The 7,789-nt window shown below is 45.2% G+C and overlaps 1 protein-coding gene across 1 annotated transcript in view; it reads right to left on the bottom strand.

The window, feature by feature from the left end:
• LOC142657685 (calcium-activated chloride channel regulator 1-like) overlaps positions 1 to 7,789 on the bottom strand; it is a 1,094,600-nt gene that overhangs the window by 103,606 nt on the left and 983,205 nt on the right. The window lies entirely within an intron of this gene.

Consider the following 7,789-nt stretch of genomic DNA (forward strand, 5'->3'; position numbering starts at 1 on the left):
TTAGTCAGGGTCCTGTTCCGAAGGAAAGCTCTGATGGAATGTGGAAACGGGACCCTGGTGCATATATGAATGAAGCCTTAAGTTGTCTAAAGTTATCTGAAACTTGATATGAGTCCAAGTTAATCTGATCTCTGTTGTTTCATGTGTTAAACTCAGGTAAACTCTGCTAATCTGCACATGTAGAAGACACACCTTAAATAGGCTCTGTCACCACATTATGTTAAGTGCCCTATCTCCAAAAGCCAAATGGCGCTCCCTCCCTTCTGAACTCTACAGCGTGCCAAAACAGCTGTTTACTTCCACATATATGGCATTGCCATAACCTTGAGAACCCTTTTAACAATTTTTAGGGTGTGTGTCTCCAGTGGCACAAGCTGGGCATGACATATTTGCCACTGAAATGGCATATCGAGGGAAAAATCTAAAATTTTACTTTGCACCATCTGCAGCGCAATCATTTATGAAAAAAGATCTGCGGAGTGAAAATGCTCACTACAACCCTTAATAAATGCCTTGAGGGATATAGTTTCCAAAATAGGGTCACATCTCAGGGGTTTCTTTTATTATTTTTCATCAGAGTCGCTGCAATTGTGAACCAATACTTTGTAAATTGCCAAATTAGGCCTCAATTTCGCATGGTACTCTTTCACTCCTGAGCCTGGTCGAATGCCCAGGCAAAGATTAGGGCCAAATGTAGGGTGATTCTAAAACCAGGAATCATAGCATAATAATTAGAGAGCTGTCTTGTTATGGTGGCACAAGATGGGCACCACATATTGGCATATCTATGGAAAAAATAAAATTTTTACTCTGCAACTTCGAGTGCACACTAATTTCTGCAAAACACCTGCGGAGTTAACATGCTCACTACACCCCTAGGTGAATACCTTGAGGCATGTAGTTTCCAAAATGTGATCACATCTGGGGGGTTTCCACTGTTTTGGTCCCACAGGGGCATTGCAAATGCGACATAGCGACCAGAAACCAATCCAGCAAAATCTGCACTCCAAAAGCCAAATGGCGCTCCTTCCCTTCTGAGCCCTACTCTGTGCCCAAACAGCAGTTTATGACCACAAATTGGGTATTGCCGTACTCAGGAGAAATTGCTTTACAAATGTTGGGGTTCTTTTTTTCCTTTATTTGTTGAGAAAATGAAACATTTTGAGCTAAAGCTACGTCTTATTGATACAAAATATTTTTTTTTATTTTCAGTGCCCAATTCTAATAAAATCTATGAAACACCTATGCTCACTACATCTCTAGATCAATTCTTCAAGGGGTGTAGTTTCGTGAATCGAGTCACTTTTGGGTAGTTTACACTGTACTGGTATCTTAGGGGCTTTGAAAAGCGACATGGTGTCAAGAAACCAATCCAGAAAATCTGTGCTCCAAAAGCCAAATGGCGCTCCTTCCCTTCTGATCCTTGTCGTGTGCCCAAACATCAGTTTATGACCACATATGGGGTATTTCCGTACTCCAGAGAAGTTGCTTTACAAATTTTAGGGTTCTTTTTCTCCTTTATTTGTTGAGAAACTGAAAAATTTTGAGCTAAAGCTACGTCTTATTGAAGAAAAAGGATTGTTTTTATTTTCACTGCCCAATTCTAATAAAATCTAGGAAACACTTGTGGGGTCAAAATGCTCACTATACCCCTAGATGAATTCCTGAAGGGGTGTAGTTTCCTAAATGGAGTAACTTTTTGGGCGTTTTCACTGTTTTAGTCCCTCAGGTGCTTTGCAAATGCGACATGGCCTCCGCAAACCATTCCTGCTAAATTTGAGCTCCAAAAGCCAAATGGCGCACTTTCCCTGCCGTGTGTCCAAACAGCTGTTTATTACCACATGTGGGATACTGTTTTACTCGGGAGAAATTGCTTTACAAACGTTGTGGTGCTTTTTTTCCTTTAGTCCTTGTGAAAATGAGAAAAAATTAGCTAAACCTACATTTTCTTAGAAAAAATTTTGCTTTTCATTTTCACGGCCTATATCCAATAATTTCTGCAAAAAAAGTGTGATATCAAAATGCTCACTATATCCCTGGATAATTTCCTTGACGGGTGTAGTTTCCCAAATAGGGTCACTTTTGGGGGATTTCCACTGTTTTGGCACCACAAGAGCCCTTCAAACCAGACATGTTGCCTAAAATATATTCTACTAAAAAGGAGGCCCAAAATCCCCTAGGTGCTCCTTTGCTTCTGAGGCCTGTGGCATAGCTTAACAGAGGTAGAGTGAAGGCAGTCCTGGGGGCCTTCGTTAGGCTCGTGGGCTGCCATGGCACCCCCTGATCGCATTGTGGGGGCGTCGATGAGCTGTTGAACGGGGCCGTGTTGTATATATGTACTGAGCTTCTTTCTAGTGCTGTATGCATGTATTGAGCTTTGTTCTGGTGCTGTATTTATGTACTGAGCTTTGTTCTGGTGTTGTATTTATGTACTGAGCTTGGTTCTGGTGCTGTATATATGTACTGAGTGTAACGTCTATGGCCACGATCCGTCGTTCGGTCGTTAACCTCGACGACCGTGGCCATGGACATCTTACCTCATTGCAGCATCGTCCTCCTGTGAAGCGCCGGCACTCACCTCCGGACTACGAGTGTCTCCGACGGGCATGCGCGCCCACGCGTGCACGGCCTTAAAGGGCCAGTGCGCGCATTTTTGCAGGAACTCTGCAATCTAGCCCAGGATGCCCTGGGCTATAAAAAGGGTTCTGTTCTCTTGATCTTTGCCAGAGCGTTGTTTGTTACCCATCGTTTGTCGTGCTTATGATCCCCCAGTGTCTTCCAGTTTCCCAGTGTACCTTACTCCTGTATCCCGTATCCTGTTTCCGTGCTACCTAGTTCGAGTGCCGTGCTGTGCTATTGCCGTGTTTTGCTACAGTCTACGCTTGACCTGCTACGCCTTACCTGATGACTTCCCACTGCCTGGTCCTGGACTTGCCTGCCTCGCTACTGCCTATGATTGCCTCAGGTACCCTCGCTGAACTAATTGAACTCTGTGCTTACCTGTTTGGCCAGCTGCCATCCCGCTACGCGGTACGGCCCAGTGGGTTCACACCACGCATCGTGACACTGAGCTTGGTGCTGGTACTGTATATATGTTGTGAGCTTGGTTCTGGTGTTATATATATGTACTGAGCTTTGCTCTGGTGCTGTATTTATATACTGAGCTTTGTTCTGGTGTTGTATTTATGTACTGGGCTTTGTTCTAGTGCTGTATGTATGTACTGAGCTTGGTGCTGGTACTGTATATATGTACTGAGCTTGGTTCTGGTGTATTTATGTACTGAGCTTTGTGCTGGTACTGTATATATGTACAGAGCTTGGTTCTGGTGTTGTGTTTATATACTGAGCTTAGTTCTGGTGTTGTAGTTTTGTACTAAGCTTGGTTCTAGTGCTGTATTTATGACTGAGCTTTGTGCTAGTACTGTATATATGTACTGATCTTTGTTCTGGTGTTGTATAGATGTACTGAGCTTTGTTCTGGTGCTGTATATATTTACTGAGCTTTGTTCTGGTGCTGTATATATGTACTGAGCTTGGTTCTGGTGCTTTATTTATGTACTGAGCCTGTTCTGGTCCTGTATATATGTAATGTGCTTTTCTCTGGTGTTGTATAGATGTACTGAGCTTTGTTCTGGAGCTGTATATATGTACTGTGCTTGGTTCTGGTGTTGTATATATGTACTTAACTTGCTCCTGGCACCGTATCTGTGCATTAGCCGGGAGCTTTGTCATGGCTTACTGCGCACGCTGCACTGTCCTCCACCGTTCTCAGAGTTGACAGCCTAAATAAATTTGCTGAGCACTCTTAAGATTTTGAATGTGCGCATATAGATCTATACGTAATGGGTGAGTTTAATATAATGAGTGTGGGTAGGTAGGTAGGTAGGTATGCTTTTGTAATTATATACATAGTGTGGAAATGCAGTTAAATATTCTGGACAGGGAATTTCTTTAATATAGGGTGTATTTGGCATATCGTTATTTTTTTAATTAAAATAACAATAAACCGCAAAACAGCGCGACCCCCCTGGCACGTATGTCTTTGTCCGCATGTTTGGAACGGTATGCAGTAGTTGGAGCCGGAAGCAGAAGGCTCCGACCACTGCTATAGCGGCTGTTCGGCAGAACTGCAGCTCTGCTCCTATTCACTTGAATAGGAGCCAAGCTGTAGTACTGCAGCTCGGCCACTATTCTTTGACCAGAGCCAACTGCTTCTGGCAATATCGTCCGGTGCCCGGAGGCAGCCAAGGTGGCGTATCGGTGCGGGGTCCGGGTGTCGGACATGCACCGATCATATACTGATGACCTATCCGGTGGATAGGTCATCAGTTGTCAGAACGTGTAAAACCCCTTTAATGTGAATTACAGTAATAATATGCTGAGTGGTCAACTCGAGGCCGGGGACCTCAACCAAATGCAGGAGTCCCACCCTCTACCGGTTGCATCTAATACTCGTTTCAGCTCGGCTTTCCTCAGAAAGCCGAGCGAGTGGTATAAGGGCTCAATAGAAAGTCTATGGGTCTGTATACTGTTCGCTTGCCTTTCAGTCTGTTATTACTACCTCTTTGTATCGGAAGGGAATAGCCACTGCTTACTGCTCTGAAGGACTCTGGAGCGCACATTACCTGTATTTCAGTGTGTGACACATACAACTAGAGGGTGAATGTTTATATTAGAAATCTAACTTTTTTAGATTGTAAATTTCCAGAAACTGCATTGGACAGAAGTTTGCTATTAATGAGATAAAATTTGCGTAACTTTGACATTACAGAGACGTAAACTGTTTCCAGACCCAGACAAAGAACCACTAAAAGTCCCTTCAGCTCTCTGAATGGTATTTACCTGAACATGAAGAAAATACAGAAAGAATCAAAACATTTTTGTGTGAATCTTTGTATTTCTGTATATAATGTTTTATTATTCTTGTTGTAGTTTGCCAAATACATTCATAAATAAGAATGATTGCTTGTTCTGTGTTGGCTGGGCCAGATTCACACGAACGTTGTATACGTCCGTGCGCTGTCAGTGAAAACAACGGACAGCACACGGACCTATGCAACTCAATGGGGTAGTTCAGACATGTGTGATTTTTCATGCAGCGTGTTTCCGTTCCATGAAACTCACTGCATGTCCTATTCTGGTGCGTTTTTGCGGATCACGCACTCATTGAAGTCAATGTGTGCGTGACAATCACGGAAAGCACATGGACGTCATCCGTGTGCTGTCCATGATTCACGCACCAGTTGTTAAAGAAATGCAGAGACAAAAATAAGAAATAAAAAAATGTGCACCAACACAAAAACGGAGCTGCAACGCAGGAAAACGGCTGCAGTTTTTGCAGACGCAAAACGGACAAGTTCGTGTGAATACAGCCTTGAAGAATGGAGACTTTCTATAAATTGTTGTATGCAGATAAACCATACCAATAATACTTTCATGTGAAGAAAAATGGTCCTAGTCACTACATAACGCATGAGTATTCTATACTAGGTCATACATACCATAAGGGCATGCCCCCACGTGGCGGATTTCCTCCGCAACTGTCCGCATCAATGCCGCACCTAATCCGGGTTGCGGATTACGGCTGCGGATCTGCCCAAAATGTGCAGTAAATTGATGGGACTAGCTGCTGCGGACTGCGGAAAAAGTGCTTCCCTTCTCTCTATCAGTGCAGGATAGAGAGAAGGGACAGCACTTTCCCTAGTGAAAGTAAACGAATTTCATACTTACCGGCCGTTGTCTTGGTGACGCGTCCCTCTTTCGGCATCCAGCCCGACCTCCCTGGATGACGCGGCAGTCCATGTGACCGCTGCAGCCTGTGATTGGCTGCAGCCGTCACTTAGACTAAAACGTCATCCTGGGAAGCTGGACTGGAGACAGAAGCAGGGAGTTCTCGGTAAGTATGAACTTCTATTTTTTTACAGGTTGCTGTATATTGGGATCGGTAGTCACTGTCCAGGGTGCAGAAACAGTTACTGCCGATCGCTTAACTCTTTCAGCACCCTGGACAGTGACTATTTGGCTGGGTTCACACGTGGCGGAATTTCACTTGAATTCCGCTGCGGACACTCCGCAGCGTTAATCCGCAGTGGAGCCGTTTCTCCATTGACTTCCACTTAAATTTAGAAGTGTTCGTTTAGACGATGCGTAAAATTCCGCTGCGGAGCATAGGCTGCGGAGCGGAATTTGGTGTCCGCAGCATGCTCTGTCTGTTGCGGAGCAGTGGCGGACTGGTTGCGGACTCATGGCGGAATTTCTCCATTGACTTCAATGGAGATTCTAAGTTCCGCAATGAAGTCCGCAGCTGTCATGCACATGTCATGTGTGCTGCGGATGCGTCTTGCTTTTTTAACATGACATTTCTTCATTCTGGCTGGACCTATGTATTTCTAGGTCTACAGCCAGACTGAGGAAGTCAATGGGGCTCCCGGAATTACGGGAGCGTTGCTAGGAGACGTCAGTAAATAGTCACTGTCCAGGGTGCTGAAAGAGTTAAGCGATCGGCAGTAACTGTTTCTGCACCCTGGACAGTGACTACCGATCCCAATATACAGCAACCTGTAAAAAAATAGAAGTTCATACTTACCGAGAACTCCCTGCTTCTGTCTCCAGTCCGGCTTCCCAGGATGACGTTTCAGTCTAAGTGACGGCTGCAGCCAATCACAGGCTGCAGCGGTCACATGGACTGCCGCGTCATCCAGGGAGGTCGGGCTGGATGCCGAAAGAGGGACGCGTCACCAAGACAACGGCCGGTAAGTATGAAATTCGTTTACTTTCACTAGGGAAAGTGCTGTCCCTTCTCTCTATCCTGCACTGATAGAGAGAAGGGAAGCACTTTTTCCGCAGTCCGCAGCAGCTAGTCCCATCAATTTACTGCACATTTTGGGCAGATCCGCAGCCGTAATCCGCAACCCAGATTAGGTGCGGCATTGATGCGGACAGTTGCGGAGGAAATCCGCCACGTGGGGGCATGCCCTTTACTGACGTCTCCTAGCAACGCTCCCGTAATTCCGGGAGCCCCATTGACTTCCTCAGTCTGGCTGTAGACCTAGAAATACATAGGTCCAGCCAGAATGAAGAAATGTCATGTTAAAAAAGCAAGACGCATCCGCAGCACACATAACATGTGCATGACAGCTGCGGACTTCATTGCGGAATTTAGAATCTCCATTGAAGTCAATGGAGAAATTCCGCCATGAGTCCGCAACCAGTCCGCCACTGCTCCGCAACAGACAGAGCATGCTGCGGACACCAAATTCCGCTCCGCAGCCTATGCTCCGCAGCGGAATTTTACGCATCGTCTAAACGAACACTTCTAAATTTAAGTGGAAGTCAATGGAGAAACGGCTCCGCTGCGGATTAACGCTGCGGAGTGTCCGCAGCGGAATTCAAGTGAAATTCCGCCACGTGTGAACCCAGCCTAAGGATGGTCCCTGCTACTTCCATGAAGGGGGGGGGGGGGGCATAGCTTCGATTAGTCCTACCCATGAACTGGTTAAAGGCTATGTACACCTTTGACATCTTTTTCTTAAAAAAAAAAATATAAATACATTGGTGCATCAGTGTGATTGGTATAACTTCCAAAAAACATTTTATTAAAAATTATTTTTAATTTTTGAGATACAGCTGCTTTGTATCCTGTATACAGATCATCTGTATCGTGCGCTGAAACCTATATCCGTCAGGTCAGCGGGACTGACGGGTTTAGTGTCAGCGGGTTCTGCATGTCAGAGACGCAGGATACGCTGACACTGAAACTGTCAGTCCCATTGCTTCCCCAAGTGGCCGA

This window comes from Rhinoderma darwinii, chromosome 7, assembly GCF_050947455.1.
Source record: "Rhinoderma darwinii isolate aRhiDar2 chromosome 7, aRhiDar2.hap1, whole genome shotgun sequence".
NCBI classification, from domain to species: Eukaryota; Metazoa; Chordata; class Amphibia; order Anura; family Rhinodermatidae; genus Rhinoderma; species Rhinoderma darwinii.